Genomic DNA, 17534 nt, shown 5'->3' on the forward strand with positions numbered 1-17534 from the left:
TTGCACAAAACATACATGAGATTTAAATTTCTGCTTTACATAGATGCAATGAGATAAGAATTTTTACACTGCTTTTAGATGAACCATACTTTAGACACTTATAGAACAGAGTATTTCATATAGTATTACAGCTTTTGTATAAATCTTGGCACACAGAGGCTTCAATTGCATCTGGAAAGGTTAAGATCTTCAGCAAATTCAACCCATATAAAATTAAGCATGTTGACTAGTCTTTATGAAACAGTCGGTAAAGTGACTTGATTAGCACCAGAGAGGAACTCTGTAGCTGAGACAAGGATAGAATCCAACTCTTCAGATCAGCATTTAACTTCCATGAGAATATCCTCTTTTGTTCTGAAGCTTCGTGCTCTTTTTTTTTCTCAACACAATTTTGTTCGACATGAGACAGAAATATTATGCAATAAGTACAGCTGTCCACTTCATTGCTTCATTTATTTGAGAATGGCAGAAAAAGAAAGATGTATTAATAAATATGGAAGAGTAAACATGAAATGTGGCTTTCTTTAATTCTTGGATGATTGCATTTCCACAGTCTGTGTGTTTGTGGTTTTGTGCTTTTGTTTGCCTTTTTTTTTTTTTTTTTTTCCACACTATTGTTAATCTCAAGAAAAAAAAATATCTATGATGCACACTGTAGTCATCGTTAAGACTGAGTACTATGGCACCACGAGGCAAAATGAGGACAGCAACTGGCAGAAGCAGCAGAGGATTGTCCACCTCTGCCTGTGCATGAACAGTGAAAGGGCTCAAGCATTTCTCTAACAACTTCTTTAGGCATTTCCTGATAGGGAAGAACATGGTGAGACAGATACAGTGAGCAACACATTCTGGACTCTAGAAAGGTTTGTGACATCTGTCTGTTCATTCTAAAAGCAATCTCTTCTGCTTTGTTCACTCCACCTTAATGCTCACTTTCTTTCTGTCCTTCCACCTCCCCCTTTCTGAAGTCCTTTCTCCTTACCCAGCCATCCCTAGTGTCCCCCTTCTGCTCTTTATTCAATCTATCAACCTTACTCCACAAACACCAGACATAGGAGTAGTGTCATCTAACCTTCTGCATAAACTGCAATGGATTTCTGTACTTGAACATCCTTTAAACTCAGTTGAGAGAAATGTGCATTTCTAGATCAGGGCTTTTCTTGTCTCGGTGTAGATGACTAGGTCCAACACTGTTTATCAGATCAGCCCTGGGTATCAGATGTTTGCTTTTATTTCCATTCTCACTGGTTGCCTCAGTCCTTTGGCATGTTTCTTGATCAGCTGTCATTTTTTCCCCACACAGAAGTTTCCAGATCTGATCTCAGACTAGCGCTACTCATTTGGCCTACTTCTCCCATTGTCTTCCCTGTGATACTTGATCCTAGCCTATTAGTTGCTTTTCCAAGACAGTCTCTCAGTTCAGATGAATCAGGACAAATCTAGGTATGGCTGTAGAGCAGGCTGGGGTGGGGAGCAGTGGGGCAAGCTATGGCAGAGACCTCCCCCAGAGGCAAACAGAGCCAGGTTGGGGACAGTGACAGGGACCTCTGTCAGTACCATTCCCTGGACTGGGACAGAGGGTGCTTTGGTAGAGACACCAGATAAGAATCCTTAAGCTCCTTCTCACAGCTTAGCTGGTGTCACAAAAGTCAGCTTGTTATCAGGGGAGATCATGAGCTCAGCCAGGCAGCCTATTTTGCCGAGGACAACTGCAGAGGAGGCTGGTTACAGGCTGATTTCAGCAACTAGGACATGTTTGTGCACCAAGGGCCCTGATTGTTATACCTCTCTAGACTTCCCTGACTGACTTCCTCCCTGTTTCTCACCTCAGTTCTCACCTTCTATTCCTTGAAATCAAACTCTATGTGATAATGGACATTTTTAACCTTAATATCTGTGAAGTGACAAACTCTCCCCTCTTTCATTCCCACTGCCACCTTTCCACTCAGTCTCAGTTCTCTGTACAGTCTTCTCCTCCACTGTACCTCTTCCTCTACCCTGCAGGGTCAGGTCTCTTCCCCTGTCCCTTACTCCCACTTTCCTTGTCTATTTCCTTTCCTTTCTCAGAATCACAGAACAGTTGAGATTGAATGGGACCTCTTGAGGTCAACACACACTGTCAAGCAGAGCCACCTACAGTTGTTTGCCCAACAACATATCCGGACAACTCCTCCAAGGAGACCTTTGAATATCCTCAAGAAGGGAGACTACAGTCTACCAGCTGTATCCCAGAAATTCTATTTTTTTTTTCCACTTTTCAATTCCATTTTGCAATTCCTCACTTTCCCCTTCTTTGACATGCTATCTCAGTCACATCAAACATGGGGGTTACAGGTGATCCCTACATTAGACCTTGTGATATTGGTGGCCCAGTCAGTCAAACAGATCAGAGAAGTAAGCCAGAGCATGGCAAAGATCCTGTACATCTTATACACAAAGGTTTCCTTTCTGTGTAAAGCTGAAGTCAGCCTATGCTTCCCAGTCTTGCATCTGTTTTAACTCAGGACGTGGCTGAAGCATGCACTGGAACCTGGGGACCAGTTAAGGGTATTGTGGTTTGTACTTATTCGAAGCAGTGGAGAAAAGCATCCTTCCTCTTCTCAGTTCTGCCACCTGCAGCATCTCAAAGCTGTATTTGCAGAGAAAGTCCCACTTAGCACTTCAAAGCTGTAGGCTGGAGAATCTCAGTCAAGGGAAAATATGAAGAGATTTTAACCTTCAAGCCTCTGTCGTCAACTAGATGATAACTGATAACCTAGCATATTTTGGAGAGCTTTCATAAAGACAGTAAAAAGGTGGACTTTTCCTGCCCTCTTTGTGATCCAGCTGCAGCACAGTGAAGGCATCCAGTCATTTGAAAGTGCATAATAACATACTCAGATATAAATGAAGCTGTTCTTGCCAAAGTTTTCCAAAGAAAAAATTAATTAGGATGGACACTGAAATGGAAAATTTCAGTCCAAGTAGATAAGTAGTCAAAGTCTGAAATATTTAACTTACAATTACCAGGTAAAAGAAAAAGTTAAAAGGCATTACCAAACACCTTTTTAATGAACTTCATGAACAGCATGTTGCTTTGTGTCTTTTATTACTAGAGATATTATTAACATTAGTTGTAGTATGTGTTGCTATTTAAACACTGCAATATGTATTAAATACTAATGTATTCCCTAAGTATAATCAGTTAAAATAATCAAGTGCTATCGGAAATTTGTGCTTTCCACTTGCATCTGGACCTGTTCTCTGCTCAGATTCAGCTAAAGCAGGAGATGCTGGGATTATAATCCTGAGATGACTGGACACGAGGCACTTTGGCTTCATGGCAAATTACACCAAGATGAGCAGTAGGAGCTCACAAATTGGACAAAGATTTTCTTGAACTGAAAGTTTACACATTCTTTGCTGGGTAGCAAAGACAAGACTGTGGGATTGCCCATTTCTGAGCACTATCCCTGCAGTTAACAGAGTTGCATCAGTTTGCAGCAGCTGAGAAAGCTGACCCTTTCAAGACCATCACCTCAGATACGTGGAAATACATTTTCAGTTAAGAATCCTGCATAGTAATTTTAAAGACCTATACTGTGACCATAATGAGATAAAAAAGTGATTTTGCATACGCTTTCTTTTCAGAGCTGCAGAATTATGATAAAACTATTTTCAAACTTTTAATTGTAATGTCATTGAAAGTTTTAATAAGTGTTCTAATTGAAGTGAGTACTAAATTATTAACTAAAATATTCTTACTTAAAAAAAGGCCTTTTAAAAATTAAAGCACTATTAAATTACGAAAGAGGGCAAAAAGACATTTCCTATTTTCATGGCCATTCAACTTCAGTGGAGAAATGTACATTTTAATTACATTTCAGATTCAAACTAGAAGTGTGATTTTTAAACCTATAACTGAAAATAGTTTTTTTTAGATGTATCAAAAAAAAAAAAATAATCATTTGAAAGTGAAAGGGAAAAGAACAATGATGTTGCATCTTGTACAGACATTTTTTCTACAAAATAATAAAAATTAAATAAAATTATTTATGAAAATTTTCAATAGCTAATGTATTGTCTTTGAGATTCTTAGTATCCTAATATAACCCTTTGGAACCATTTTACTTTTATATTGCTGTGCTGGGATTCTACCACACATTGGAGAGCAATGAAGAATGTAAATGCAGTGTCAAAGATTACAGAAAACCACAGGGGAAATTAAGAGCTGTTTCTTATATGGTGTTATAGGCCTCAAGCTATTTTGTTCTGGGCATCTTGTCATTATTGTTTTGTATTTAAGTCTTTGGCGGTAGTAAGTGATAAGTTCTGAAAGAAAGAAACACTTTTGTGGAGACCCAAAGGGATTATATTTTAAAGAATGTCTTCCTTTTTTGAGACAGTTTTCCTAGAGATCTAGAGAATTACAGAGATAAAGTCAGGGACATGTTCTCAGCATTTTTTATTTGCATATAACTCCATTACATTAAAAGGATGGATCAAACTCAGTTCAAAGTCAATGGCAAAATTTCTATTAATGGCAAAATTTCTATTAATTGAGGTTGTAGATCATCCATACCTCTGTGCAAAGTTATGGTCACTACAGATGAAAGTTTCCCAGAGTCACATTATCTATTGCAAAATTATGGCTTGGAAAGTCTCCTGGCAAATATTTTTTTTTGTTTTTATTTTTTCTGATTTTTTTTTTTTTATACATTTACATTTCTTATTCCCTATGAAACTATGAAAGTGGGACGTTTCATGCTTCTAGTGGAAATGTAAAAAGAAAATGTAGGGGAATGGTACCTTCTCTCTCCATCAACCTTTTTTAGTCAAAAGACTGTTAGGGGAATTACGAGCTACATGGTCGTATAATACTGAATTTACAATTCATGTTATCCAGCACAGGCAGTCAATTATCCTTCTGGTCAGAAATTGTTACAAAATTAACATTTTGACTTTGCCAAATACAATCACAATTATGAAGAGTAAGGATGACTAATGACTATTTGCATGTAAAGAATGTTTAAATGCATCTTGGGAATTCCATCTGTGTTCACAAAATCATTATGTTATGGAGTTCATCAAGGTTCTTGTAGTCAGCTGTCCACTGTCTACTGCGGCTGTGCCATGTCACTGACAGATTAGTGCAAAGGAAAGTTGTAAATCTGTCTGCTTTCTTTTCAAGCATCAGCGTACAGGCACAAAAGAATGACAGTGCTGAGACTGCAGCAAGTAAGGCTGAAGGGAGTTGGGATTTCGAAAACAAAACAAAACAAAACAAAACAAAACAAGGAGATCAGGTATTGACACTGGATCTGAAAAACTAGACGGCTTTCAGAGTACCCAAAGCAATAAAAGAAATATGAGCATGAAGAATAGAAGAGCACTGTAATTTTATAGAAAAGGAGTGTAGTTAAATTGTAGATATAGTTAAGAAAGTAAAAAAAAAAAAAATGGTCTGCATGACAAAGAAAGGTGAAGAACAGAGCAGAAAGACTTCCTATTTCAAAGGCAGGGAGGCAAACTGATCTGCTTAGATGATTTAAAATTATAAAGTGATGAAGAAACAGAAATTGAAAATGCATGCCCATTTTGCATTGTTTTGTCTTTGTATTGTTTCCTTCTTTTGGTATCTCACATAAAGAATTCTTGGTAGCTGAGACCATTAGGCAAAGGTTGCGTGCATAATTCGTTGTGATTTTAGGTGTCCCTGAGGACTGAACTGTAAATCCCAAAAACCTAAAGTGAAAAAGATTGCATTATTGCATTATTATGGAGAATCTGTGAGTCAACACCTTATAAGACAAAGACAATGCAGGTTTTCATTTCCTTCAAGGAGTAAGAGAGAAAGTGTTTCTGTCCACAAAAGGTACTACAGAAACCAGGGTATGAAAGTATTAATGTTATCTGTTGAAACTGAGTCATACGGACATTCAGGGCAAGCGTTTCAGGGCTCAAAACATGAATGTATAAATGTCTACCTTGGGAACGTCATTACATTTGAGTAATCAGGAGTTATCTTGAATTAACTTTCTGTCACCTTTACATTTGTTCACTACTTGACATAGGATCATTTCAAAGCTTCAGTTAGCACAGTGTCCCAAGCCCTGAAGATTGTCTCAGGAGTTATTCAGAGAAGTGACAGTGTTCTCCAGTTGTATGAGTCTGCTTTTCCATTGATGAGACTCAGCATAATCTAGGATTGATGCATGTGAAATACTAGTAAGGATAATATCTTCCATGTGGGATCCTTTCAATTTAAGAAATGTTTTGTCCTTAAAATCCATATTTTGATGGTGTTCAGGGCACACAGCGAAACACATATGTCCAGAATGATTTCTGTAAGTGAGAAGCCATGCTCAGACAGCTGAGAAAAAGTACTATTCCATCACCTTTAAATATGAAACAGTTAGTGGGTCTTCTACAAAACTATGTGACAACTATAGTTCACTATTTGTTTTAATGGTCATTATTTCCTATCCTTCTCAATCTGGCTTCTGAAGGAAGTTGGCCTCTGACACCACTTAAGCAGAAATAGTTTGTAAATCTGCTTCCCAAGTGCTTTGTGATTACTCTTGATAATAGGTGCTGTTGATGTAAATTGCTGTTATTATCATCAGTGACTCATTAATCTGTTGGCTATTGATCTATTAAACCTTTTTCATTTTAAGTGACAGGACTAAAGATTGTGCTGCAATCTGCATTTCAAAACCTCTTAAAAGTTTAATGAAATACATATCATTTTGCAAGAAAATCAAAATGCTTCAGATGAATGCACTATGGCTTCAGATGTTAACCCCTTATTTTCTAATCTCCTGTTTAGATGTTGATGGTTTCTCTTAAGCTTGGTTACTTCTACTGCCAGTAGAAAAACAACAAACAAACAAGAGAACAAACAATTACGAGCAAAACAAAAACAGCAGGTCCAAAGGGCAATTCCGTTTTTTTTTTGTTTGTTTGTTTGTTTGTTTGTTTGTTTCCCACTAACTGTGGAGGGGTTTTATGTGACTAACTTGGGTGCAATTACTAGTTTACAGACACATAAAATTAGGCTGGATGAATTTTATTCTAAATACTTGAATTTGAGAAGTATACTCAGGCCAATTCTGAAGCTTTTTTTATCAAATAAATAAATATTGAAGAGAAATAAAAATCAAAATCTCATTAACAGTGAAAAGTTGTCTTAGCAAAATATTTGCCCAGAAGAAATTTTCAAGCATAGTTACAGTACCACCTGTAAAAACAGGGGCAGCTTATATCAGGAATGCTAATACAAAATAACCCTAGCATGCCTATTGAGAGCAGCTGAAATTAAGCTGCACAGAAACAGCAAACAGTACAGGAAACCCTCTGAAAAGGTCACCAGTTTCAATAGGTGAAGCTGGCCCTGGTCTGGAACTCCACCCACTGGGATACATGCACAGTGAGCAGGATGGACGTTTAGTAGAAATCTACCCAGTCATTAAACACAAACAAAACAAAGGCAAATTAGGATGAAGGCATAATGTTCCTAGAAGTTAGCAAAAATGGCTGGATAAGCACAGCTTATTTGGAATATCTATTGTTTGCTGCAAGTACACTTTAATAATAGGGTAATTTGTTTCTTCCACTGAATTTGCCAATTAATGGCAAAAACAGTTCTGTAAAAGTCATCCAGGCAAAATAACGAATGGGAACAATTATTCTTCCTGAGGAGATTTTCTAAATGAAGACTTCCTACAAAAAGGTTGAGAATGCTTGTTTTAGCTAATGTACTTTTCTTGTTTGTTTTTCATCTTTAGTTTTGCAGTGAAACAGCTGCTAAACTGTGTATTTATATTTTATGTAAATCTCTCAATCTCTCTCTCCCCCACATAGATAGAAAGACAGACACGTTGATTGATTGATTATATTGTTTGTGAAAGTAAAAGTACAGTTATGAAGAATCAGTGCTGTTATTTCTTTTAAATCAGGCATTTTGCATGTATATATGTACACAGATTATATATAAATATAACTCTTCAACTTCACAAATGATGTCCTTTACTCACAGTCAGTATGTTAGGGTTATAAGAGTGTCTTCCAATATACTGCCATGGCAGTAGATAGTTTCACACAATTTAGAATTTGCCTGATCTAATATACAGCATCTAGAATAGGGCGTTTGAGGGGGGGAAATGACAAGGAGCTGGTGGTGATAAGTCATTCATTTTCATTTTTTTTTTTTTTTTTTTCTATAAATAAGCAGTAATAACACACTTATAAGCATTTCTCGAATCATCCATTGCTTTGGTGAGCCTTACCCAGATAGCATGGAAAATTTAATTCTCAGAGAAAAAGATACACACCTAATAAGTTTAGCTCTAGAGGACTCACAAGTTAGGAATCTCCATGGGACCCCAACTCTAATACAGAATTTCATTCTAAGTTGAACACCTAATTCTCTGAATGTTTTCAAATAGCAAGTATGAAGTATGAAATAATTGTTTTAATACAAGATTAATACACCCCCTGTGGTGGGTTAACCTGGCCAGACCACTGTAAGTATCTACAGCAAGTGAAGTAGACCACCCAGCAGTTAGAAACACTTCTTTGTCTCTCCAGAGGGAGCATATGAATACTAACTCAAATGGAGATGGTGACATTTAGTGTGATGAACGCCACCCTGCTGTCAAATCTTAGTTTTAGAAGACATATTTCATTTCACAAACCTGATTTCACTGAACATATTAACATGTAAAATGCTTCTGAGCTTTTCTGGTTGAGCACTCAGTCTTTCAGGGCAGAATAATCCATGCTGATTTAATCTTGTAACCACAGAACTGGGGAACCATGGTCCTGGGGAACAGTAAACAAGCATCTTCATGAAAACCCACTAGGAAATAGAGGACTCAGGCATCTCTGTGGTCATTGATTTCTTGGCCTCCCTGTTTAGACTGCAAGGAAGAGTCTTTATCTTTTACTGTAAACTACTCTGGTAGATGGGAAATGCCACTAGTTCCTTTTCATCCTGACTTGGAAATTAAAGTCAGAGTCTTTCAGGAGCTTCTGAGACTGCCTCATTTGAACTTTTTCTATATAGAAGAAATATCTAGCTATTAATCCACTGAGTAGTTTATTTGCAACGAGGTATTTAAAAACACAGTCTTGGTTTGTGTGGTACTTCTGTATGATAATGAGCTGTCTTACATCACTTGACAAGGCTTCAGGCATATCCATAATATTCAGATGTATAGACTATGATTCCTGCTATAAGAAAGACAAGGAAATGTGTTTACAGAAAACTCTAGTTTTACAGAGTAGGAAGCAAGGTCTCATTGTTGCAGGGTAACTAAACTTCAGAGGTCATCTTGTGCTGTGCACAAAGCAATCTTGCCTGAGCTCCTGAATTTGAGTAGGATGGGCAGAGAAAGTCTGCCTGAATTCTGTGTCAGACAGAGCACAAAGGCTGCTTCTTAGGATTGTCAAAGTAAATAAAATGCTTTTCTGCACAAATCCCTTCCAATTTACACAGCTCCTAGAACTCCCCCACTCTAAGATTTGTATGGATGCCGAGTGTGAGAGATGGCTGGAACAAAACTGACTTTTTTTCTTTTCCTTTTCTTTTCTTCAGTTGTCTGCTTATTTTCCAGTAGGTATCATCACTTGGAAAAGACTTCACAGGTACAAAGAATTGTAATTTCTTCTATTTCTTCTCCAGAATGCTAAAAATACCAAAAAAAAAAAAAGTTTTTTTTTTTTGTTACTGTTGTTGGTGGTGTTTTTTTTTTTTGAGGAGTAAGGAGTAATTATTTTTGAGGAGTAGGGAGAATATTAGAGCATAAAGCAAAATTTCAAAGTGATGACTGATACAGTGTTCAAAATATTGTATATCTTCTTTAATGGTGTATCTTTTTTATTATATAATTTCTTTGCTGTTGCTTATTTTGGCACAATTATTGTAACCAGTCTGCAAATTTTTGTATATTTAACTCATTACCCTTTGATTATCGCTTGGTTTCTATATTTCCCAAGCCTTGATTTCAGCTAAGAATGCTTTTCACCCCCTCCTTTCCCTTCTCTTTCTCTCATGTTTTTTCCTTGTGCATTGGAATTATTTATGGTTCACCAGATAATTTCAGAAAGAGTTCGGGATTTTACAGCTGGTTCCTAGGCTCAATTACCTCAGTCTTGCAGTGCAGAGCTTTTGATATCAAAGAGGATTTCTCTTTAGGATGTACTGGGTTCCCATCACTTGCAGAGACATCCAGCATCTAAAATCCAGCATTTCTGAGAACTGGAGAAAAGTTGTTCTTACTCCCCTACTAAGCTCTCTAGATTGGAATATATATATATATTTAATGTTTGGTAACCAAAGATGTCTTTTGTGAGACAGGGATTATAATATACATCCACATAAAAGTTGCAGTGATCTGTAAGCCAAAGGAACACTAAATAATATTCATTCATAAGGAGGCTAAAACCTACTCAGGTTACGTTCATCTTTGAACATAGATAGCTAATGTACTGAAACAAGCCCCATTCAGTCATTGTCTTCAAAGACAGCAAATCTAGGCTTCTGCTTTGCTGTTCTTATATTAAAACATTTAGAAAACAGATTTGCTTTTTGAATTAATTTTTTCTTGCCTACTAATCACGCTCTTGGCTTTCAATGCCTAAGTAAATGATAAGAACTCAGCTGATGAAAAATTAAACCACAGTTACTGCTAGTTCAGTTTGAAGTTGTACTTCCTACTTAACTTTCAGCTTCACCCAGCCCTAAATCTTTATTCTCTGTTTATATTTTTCTTGAAATGTAGTCTGGAGTTGGTTTATGACAAGCAGTACTACATGACAATTTTATATGAATCTTGTCGTGTGAAATAGGAAGGATGCTGGGATTTGAAATATCTCACAAGGCAAAATGCAAAAATCCTCCTTGCCAGTTCTTTTTTTTTTTTTTTTTTTTTTTTTCACTCCAATGTATATGATGTTCAAAAAGACACGGGGCTGATAGTGGAGAGGAATGGAATTTATGTCAGACTTGCCTAGTGCCAACAATGATAGCAGCTTCTTCCTTGTTTCGGTGCTGATGCTCTTGAATCTGAAGTGAAGTACCCATGTCTATTGAAGCATCTCATTAGTCACTCCAAGCATGCCTTTTCTAATCCTATTGCTAGAAAAGGTACTGATGTCCTTCTAGTGTGGATTCTTCACCATAGTGAAATTTCCATAGATCAAAAACACTTTTTCCAAAGTAAATGAAAAACCAAAGTGTTGTAGTAGGTTACATTAGCACTATTAATTTAGGGAAAGAGGATTTTGCATATCACAAGCATTTTTTTCTGATCTCTCAGGTAAATGAACTTTCTCTAGAGGTAAGCCTGAGAAACTTAGCTGAAGTAAGGTAGCAAATAAGTACAAGTAATACAAATACAAAGGAAAATGCTCAGTTAGCCTAGTATTTCTAGAACATTATAGAAATCAAAAGCTCCCATATTCAGTCTGAACTTTAAGAAAAGGTTAATTACCTGCTTACCAAGTATCTACTTGACCATCTCTGTTCACCAAAGTACCTGCGATTTGTTTAAATCCCATTGCAATCAATGGAAATATTCAGATACTGGGGTATAAAGGTAATACTTTAGTGGGCCTTAGTAGACCATGGCCTCTGAGAGGAAAACATCATATATATTACAACCTGATTTTGTAACAGTCTCGACTGTGCACTCTGAATTTTTTCACCTGAAAGAGGGGAGTAAACTTAATTTGTTTTGTGAATTTGTTTAACAGCTTGAAGGTCACACCCTGGAAAAAAAAAAAATAATAATAATAAAAAAAATAATAAAAAAGCCCATTCAGTGATCTGGATTATTTTATTATTATTATTATTATTATTATTATTATTATTATTATTATTGGTGAGGCACTGGAGTGTTAAATGAAAAACCCACTGCTTGAGGCAAGAGAGAAGCTCTTGGCTGTGGGGGAAGGGAGACACAAACCCTTTAATTATACAAGAAGCAGCTCCCAAGAAAATACTGGCCAAAGAATTGTTCCATGCAGTACAGTGAACTTGCTTAACAAGGTTACAATTCAGAAAGTGACTCTTCTTAATCATCACCATGATTATTGATCACTTATGAAGTCTAGAGTCCCTGTAGCCATCTATAATAAGACAGGCTGAGGTCATTGTTTTCTAGCCCTCTTTCTACCTGTATTTAAAACTTTATTAACACTATGTAATTCTATGTAACACAGAAAATCAGATGGGCCACACCTGAAATGTCCATATGTTGTTCTGCAGCCATTACCATCCTCTCACATGCATATGCACAGCTTCACATCATCTGTGGCTTCACAGTCTCATGTTTCTAAAAAGAATACAGAGATATACATGTGTGTGTATGCATATGCGTATATACATATACATATGTGTGTGTGTATTTATGTTTGGCTATAGAATATACACATGCTATGTGTGCACATGCACATATATCACAGAATCACAGAACAGTCTAGGTTGGAAGAGACCTCCAAGATCACTGAGTCCAACCTCTGACCTAACGCTAACAAATCTTCCACTAAACCATATCCCTAAGCTCTACATCTAAACGTCTTTTAAAGACCTCCAGGGATGGTGACTCAACCACTTCCCTGGGCAGCCTATTCCAGTGACTAACAACCCGTTCAGGAAAGAAGTTCTTCCTAATATCCAACCTAAACCTCCCCTGGCACAACTTTAGCCCATTCCCCCTCGTCCTGTCACCAGGCATGTGGGAGAACAGACCAACCCCCACCTCGCTACAGCCTCCTTTCAGGTACCTGTAGAGTGCAATAAGGTCACCCCTGAGCCTCCTCTTCTCCTGGCTAAACAACCCCAGCTCCCTCAGCCGCTCCTCGTAAGACTTGTTCTCCAGACCCTTCACCAGCTTCGTTGCCCTTCTCTGGACTCGCTCAAGCACCTCCATGTCCTTCTTGTAGCGAGGGGCCCAAAACTGAACACAGTACTCGAGGTGCGGCCTCACCAGAGCCGAGTACAGGGGGACAATCACTTCCCTGGACCTGCTGGCCACACTGTTTCTTATGCAAGCCAGGATGCTGTTGGCCTTCTTGGCCGCCTGAGCACACTGCTGGCTCATATTCAGCCGACTGTCAACCACTACTCCCAGGTCCTTCTCTGACAGGCAGCTTTCTAACCACACATCTCCCAGCCTGTAGCTCTGTTTGGGGTTGTTGGGCCCCAGGTGCAGGACCCGGCACCTGGCCTTGTTGAACTTCATACAGTTGGCCTTGGCCCATTGGTCCAGCCTATCCAGATCCTCCTGCAGAGCCTTCCTACCCTCGAGCAGATTGACACACGCACCTAACTTGGTGTCGTCTGCAAACTTGCTGAGGGTGCACTCGATCCCCTCGTCCAGATCATCGATGAAGATGTTAAAGAGGACTGGTCCCAGTACCGAGCCCTGGGGGACTCCACTAGTGACCGGCCTCCAACTGGATTTGACTCCATTCACCACAACTCTCTGGGCCCGGCCATCCAGCCAGCTCTTAACCCAACAAAGTGTACGCCAGTCCAAGCCAGGAGCAGCCAGTTTCCTGAGGAGAATGCTGTGGGGAATGGTGTCAAATGCCTTACTGAACTCAAGGTAGACCACATCCACAGCCTTTCCCTCATCCACTAAGCATGTCACCTTGTCATAGAAGGAGATCAGGTTCGTCAAGCAGGACCTGCCCTTCATAACCCCATGCTGACTAGGCCTGATCGCCTGCTTGCCCTGCAACTGCCGCATGATGACACCCAAGATAATCTGCTCCATGAGCTTCCCTGGCACTGATGTTAAACTAACAGGCCTATAGTTCCCCGGTAAATATAGAGGATATATATACATATATATCCTCTATATAGAGGATATATATGCATATATCCTCTTTATTGCTGGCAAGATACAAGTTCTACAGGAGACCAAATTGTTTTCAGTAGCTGAGTGACACTTCCCTTCATGCACAGGTCTTTGCTGTTGTAAAGACAGCTTCACCAACTGTGTGTAGCATGGTTTGCACTCCTGCTGTAGTGCAGTGGACCTTTTGGAGACAGTGCTTCAAACACAGAATCGTAGAATCATTAAGGTTAGGAAAGACCTACAAGATCATCTGGTCCAACCATCCTCCTACCACCAATGTCACCCACTAAATCATTTTCCTAAGCACCAGGTCCAACTTTTCCTTGAACACCCCAAGCGATGGTGACTCGACCACTTCCCTGGGCAAAACATTCCAGTGCCTGACCACTCTTTCTGAGCAGAAAAGTCTCCTAAATGTTTTAATTGTTGAAGAGTAGTGCTCTAAAATAGTTTGTTTTAATTGTTCAAGAGAAGGTGCATGACATTTCAACTTTTCCACTCACCAGGGACATTGCCTGAATGCCAGGACTTTTCAACTAGGATGCAGAGAGGCTTGGCAACTACATCAGCTAGTTCCCTCAGGACCCCAGGATTCATGTCATCAAGTCCCACAGACTTGTACCTGTTTAGATTCATCAGGTGGTGTTGAACCTGCTCTTCACTTACAGCGGGCGAGACTTTGCTCCCCCAGCCTCTACGGGTTCAGGGAACTGAAAGACTTGGGAAGCCCGTCTACCAGTGCAGACAGAGGCAGAGAAGTTTAGTGCCTCAGCCTTCTCCAAGTCCGTCGTTACCAGTTACTCAGATACAGAAACTCATTCCTAATATAAGAAATTAGCCACCCATAATCACTTACACACTACTATTTTTACCCCTCAGTCTATTTTAACAAATGTTAAAGGTGCATGGTGGCCCTTGGGGACTCCTTCTTTCACCCCAGTGAATCAGCTTGAAGGAAGTTGGGTCCTCTCTTGTGCTCTTCCTTGAGGCTCTGTGCAGAAGGGATGCCACCTGTCACACAAGAGCTGGGGGATGGGGAAGAAGCACTCACAAAACCCTTGAGAATTAGCAGCAGAGTTCTTTATTGCCAGGACATCTTGCAGGTGAGCCTGTGGGATGTCCATGGTGTTTGGAGGCTCCAAACTAATGCTTGGGATGGAGCCTGCACGACGAGTAGGGAGCTCGCTGGGCATTCCTGCGATGCTGTTGATGCGCTTGCATGGCAGAGAACGAAGACATGCCAGGGTAGTCGAGGTCTGGTCTGGCCAAGATGGATCCACTTCTATTGGTTCCTCTGCATCTTCTGGTGGATCTGGCTCCATGGGCTCCATGGTGTTTGGCAGAAGGACAAGCCAGTCCTTGCCCGGGACTGCCCACACAGGATGCCTTCCATCTGGAATGTTTTCAGGACTGGGTACTGAACCAGGGGGTCATCCAGTTCTGTGCCTAGGTCCCATTACACTGTCCAGTTCATTTCCATGCCTGGGTTTGACGCTGCCATCTGTTTTATGGCCATGGCTGGGTCCCACACTGTTTTCTGGATGACTGGCATGCCTCTGCTCCACACGGCTGTCCAGCTGATGCTCCTGCCTTTGCCCCATGCCACCATTGTGCCAATGGGAAGGCCTTGCCCCCCTGTCACTGTATGGCTGAGGGGGCGGCCTGCTCCCTGTGTCATTGTGGTGCCACTGGTACCACCTGTAAGTATCTGTGGGCTGCACACCAGAGGTCCCTTTGGCACTGATGTCTGTTGTGCCACAGGTGCTACCCCTTTGCCCATGACACTTCTCTCTCGCTAGGTGCATTCCTTCTTGGTGCTTCCTTGTACTGCATCACTGTCCTCTCACAGTGAGGAGGCCTGCTACTCATCTTCCTGCTTCTGGACATCTTCCTGCCACACAAGTTGGCTGTCAGAGTGCTTAGAAGCTCAGCGAGTGGTGGGCTACCTGCAGGGGTCCTGTTTTATAGGGCCCGCAGCAAAGGCAGGGCAGTGGTGGCCACTGTGACCTCAGCAAGCCTCTGTGATGGAGTGATCCATGTGTGGCCAAAGGCAGCTGTGTTGTGAGTGACGTGGAAGATGCCTTCACATGGAAGAAGGAGGAGGATTGGGGCATTTGAGGGCCCTTTTCTGGGTCTGGCTCCCCTGGGCCATTTGGCTTGCCAGAGAGAAAGGCTGCCCCTCAGGCACAGGAACTGCCCTCCACCTCCCATCCTGTGCCCTGGGTTTATTTTTAACAGTGGGTTTTTAGTAATTTCATTCTATTCTTTCCAGAAATGAACAGAAGCAAGGTGAATCCTCAGCCTTAATTCCCATGTTTGCTTTGTACTCTGAGTGAAGAATTTCTTCCTCACATCACATCATATCTAAATCTCCCCTCCTTTTGTTCAAATACATTATTCCTTGTTCCATGGCTCACTCCCTGATAAAGTCCTTCTCCAGCTTCCTTTTGGGCCACTTGCAAATTGCAGCCTTATCTACCTTGTTCCACGTGTTCCACATGACCTTTTCCAGTTCAGGCTCTGGCCTCTGATCAGTGTTACACAGAATCATAGAATCATTCAGGTTGGAAGAGACCTTCAAGACCATCTGGTCCAACCATCACCCTACTACAAATGTCACCCACTAAACCATATCCCTAAGCGCCAGGTCCAGCTTTTCCTTGAATACCCCCAGGGATGATGATACCACCACTTCCCTAGGCAACCCGTTTGAATGCCTGACTACTCTTTCTGAGAATAAATGTCCCCAGGTTTCTAACCTAAACCACCCCTAGCACAACTTGAGGTCATTCCCTCTTGTCATATCACTAGCTACCTGTGAGAAGAGGCCAACCCCCAGCTCCCTACACCTTCTTTTCAGGTAGCTGTAGAGACTAGTAAGGTCCCCCCTGAGCCTCCTCCAGATTAAACAGCTCCAGTTCCCTCAGCAGCTCCTCATAGGTGTTGTGCTCCAGGCCTTTACCAGCTTCTTAGCCCTTCTCTGGACATGCATCAGGGCCTCACCAGGGCAGAGTACGGGAGAACAATCACCTCCCTGGTCCTGCTGGCTACACTATTCCTGATAAAAGGCAGAATATTGTTGGCCTTCTTGGCCACCTGGGCTCACTGCCAGCTCATGTTCAGGCAAACATTGATCAGCACCCCCAGATCCTTTTCCTCTGCACAGATTTTGAGCCACTTTCCCCCAGGCCTGTAGCACTGCATGGGGTTATTGTGACCAAAGTGCAGGACCCAGCACTTAGTCATGTTGGACCCTCATTCCATTGACCTCTGCCCATTGACCCAGGCTGTCCAAGTCACTCTGCAGGGCCTTCCTACTCTCCAGAAGATAAAGACTAGCCCCCAACTTGGTGTCATCGCAGACCTACTGAGGGTGCACTCAATTCCCTCATCCAAATCATCAGTAAAGATATTAAAGAGAATGCGCCTCAACACGGACCCCTGGGAACACCACTTACAACTGGTTGCCAGCTGGACTTCACTCCGTTCAGAACCACTCTCTGGGCCCAACCGTCCAGCCAGTTTTTAACCCAGCCAAAAGTGTACCTGTCCAAGCCATGGGCTGCCAGCTTCTCCAGGAAAATACAGTGGGAGAATGTGTCAAAAGTCTTGCTGAAGCATGAAGCATGAGCATGAGAAGGTATATTGTCAAACTTTGATAAGCTCCTACACAGAGTAGCCTACAAG

Source organism: Oxyura jamaicensis, chromosome 1, assembly GCF_011077185.1.
Source record: "Oxyura jamaicensis isolate SHBP4307 breed ruddy duck chromosome 1, BPBGC_Ojam_1.0, whole genome shotgun sequence".
Taxonomy (NCBI): Eukaryota; Metazoa; Chordata; class Aves; order Anseriformes; family Anatidae; genus Oxyura; species Oxyura jamaicensis.